Source organism: Gossypium raimondii, chromosome 13 (genome assembly GCF_025698545.1).
Source record: "Gossypium raimondii isolate GPD5lz chromosome 13, ASM2569854v1, whole genome shotgun sequence".
NCBI classification, from domain to species: Eukaryota; Viridiplantae; Streptophyta; class Magnoliopsida; order Malvales; family Malvaceae; genus Gossypium; species Gossypium raimondii.
This window is the reverse complement of record NC_068577.1, coordinates 38,774,472-38,777,260: the sequence shown is the minus strand read 5'-3', so window position 1 is coordinate 38,777,260 and position 2,789 is coordinate 38,774,472. Positions and strand designations below refer to the sequence as shown.

Genomic DNA, 2,789 nt, shown 5'->3' with positions numbered 1-2,789 from the left:
AAACACATAAATAAAAAATCATTTTTGGGAATTCAACATGTTGTGTCCTAATGCATTGGGTATGACATATTGTTTTCTCGATATGAAAATTTTCCTAAAAAAGAGGCAATATTCGATGTTTGGGATTTTGAGAAATTGTACCCTAACGTATTGGGTCTCGATTTATTCGTTTGACTTAAATAATTGAATATCCTTTTAAATTTCATCGCTTGAGTTTTTTTTTTTTGGACAAGCTCATTCTTGAGGATGTGAAATATCATGCCCTAACGCATTGGGTGTGACATTTTCTTTCCTCTAAATGAGAGGGTTTTAACGTGTAATTGGATTTATACAGGTTTTTAAATATAAGGATCGTATTTTAAAATCTTTTCAAACTTTTGACACTAAGACATTAGACAATTGGTTCGGTACCAATTTTGGGCGTTACGAGAGTGCTAACCCTTCCTCGTGCGTAACCGACTCCCGAACCTATTTTCTCAAAATTCGTAGACCTAAAATCGTTTTCAAGGTGAACCGATCACACCTCAATAAAAGATTGGTGGCGACTCCAATTTTTGTTTTTAAGTCGATCCATTTTTTTTCAATATTTAAAAATGGTTTCGACAACTTGCATCACCGAATTAGAGGAAACCCCCAAACCTCCCCTTTCTTGGCGCGGCACAACAAGCCCAACAAGCTTGGTCTTATTTTTATTTTCATCCACTATGTTTTTAAGACCTGATGTATCCACCAATAAACCCTTATGAAAGCCCGTTTCAGACAACACGGGCCCACTGTTCACCTGGCCCTCGGGATCCTTCAATAAATCCAAACGCGGTAAGCCAAGCCCAGTGTCTTTGATCTGCACATTAATATCAGCTGTTTTTTCCCAAAACCTTTTGGGTCCACTAGTGACTCAATAGGCATACCCGGACCCTCCACCATAAGCCCGCTATCCACCTGGCCTTCTATTTCCATCAAAAAGTCCAGCCCGTCCACATCTGCTTTTCCCAACACGCTAAAGATATTTGCCGTTTTGGTTATTAACCCAGTATTTCCCTTATCCGTAGAAGCGCTCCTTTGATTGATCCCTTTGAGAAATTCCCCTTTTTGAAATGTTATCCCCGAAACATCTGCTTCTTTTTCCCTAATCTCAGCCTTTTCAATCCCAAACAGATTCAGAGCGTTATTCATGGCAATTTTCGTTTCAGTATTAATGCGAGCCCTAGAATTACGCCGTGACTTCCTCTCAACGATCATCCAGGGACCAAACCGCTCCAATGGCTCCACCGCTTTGACCACCTCCAGTAAGCTTTCCATCGCTGTGTTCATTCCATCGTCAGCATTTTGTGAATACCCCATTTCTACGCACGTGGCCTTTGAATGACCGAATCTTCCACAAGGGAAACACACGAATGGCAACGCTTCAAACTGAACCCTCTGCACCGCCCTGTTAATCAAGATCTGAGATACCAAAGGCTTTATCAAATCAATGCACACGACCGTTCTTTCAAAATTTCCCCTCGACCCTTTGTCCGTTTGAAAATCGAGCTTGGTGACCGTCCCAATCAGACCTCTGATTTCTTCTAATATTTGGCGCTTATAGAGGAACCCCGAGAGACCCGGTAATCTGACCCAAACCATGGTGCTACTAGGAAATGCTTGGAGAGGATTAAACTCTGGAGTCCACGGTTGAACCGTGGGATATTGGCCAAGGACAATCCATGGACCCTGGGTAAGCACCCTCTCATAATCGTCATGACTTTGAAATTTTATCAGGAAATAACAATTTTCCACATCCATTATGTGAATCTGTTGTGAAGGCTTCTAGAGACTGTGGATCCTATTATGCAAAATAGAGTAAGAAATTTTCCGGCCAAGTAATTTAACAACCACCGTGGTCGCCATATTTCGGAAGAGAATTCGTTGGATCCTCTCGGAAAAGTTGATAGCGGAAACACCATTAACCGTAGTTCTCACCACATTTCCATCTAGAAATTCAAAATCCTCGTCTCTACCAGAGTCAGGAGCCCCTCGACCCAGAACTTTGTCCCTCCAAGAGATTTCCAGCGTCGGAGTAGAGTCCACAACCATATCATTTTCCACACCAGAATCCAAGTCCTTAAAATGAACTTTTTTGGTATTCCGATCTCCGATCAAGTCTTCCCTTTCTCCGTTCTCAGACATTTTTATGCATAATTGTTTTTATCCATATTTTATTTTACATTTTTCACATGAATTAATCTATATGAATTATCATATTAAATTAATTAATTTATCACATATATTAAATTCAAGTAATCAAGTTATAAATTGATGGTGTATCAAATTCATAGTAAATATTTAATTATGGAACTTGATAGTTTATTAAATTAATATATTTAATTCCACTAATTGAAGATTATTTTATTTAATAAAATATAATTAATATATTTTTCATGTGAAATTTAGATGTTTAATTGAAATAATATTTTAATTAAAACCTTTTATTTAATAATTATAATAAATAGGGTTGCTTACATGAAATAACTATAACTGTTATTGAGAATTAATTTAATAAAGAATGTACTTCATAATTATGATTGTTGCTTTTATAAATGAAAAATTGTTTTAGAAGATTAAAAAAAACATAAAAGATCAGTTTTACTAAAAATTTAGCTGTTATAGCGAGTGATTGTTATAAAGAGGGCTAACTCTCTCTCTATATGATTTATTTTCTTTTTCTACTTTTCAAATAAAATTAAAAGATAAAAAATTCATACAAGACCTAAGAATGAAAGCGATAAAATGATATCCCGAATTATAACTTT

At 36.6% G+C, this 2,789-nt stretch overlaps 1 long non-coding RNA gene across 1 annotated transcript; it reads left to right on the top strand.

The window, feature by feature from the left end:
• Positions 1 to 964: 964 nt before the first annotated feature.
• On the top strand, positions 965 to 2,319 carry LOC128035939 (uncharacterized). The gene is made up of 2 exons (XR_008192607.1): positions 965 to 1,714; positions 1,803 to 2,319. It is a non-coding gene; the product is annotated as an uncharacterized LOC128035939 (long non-coding RNA).
• Positions 2,320 to 2,789: the final 470 nt, after the last annotated feature.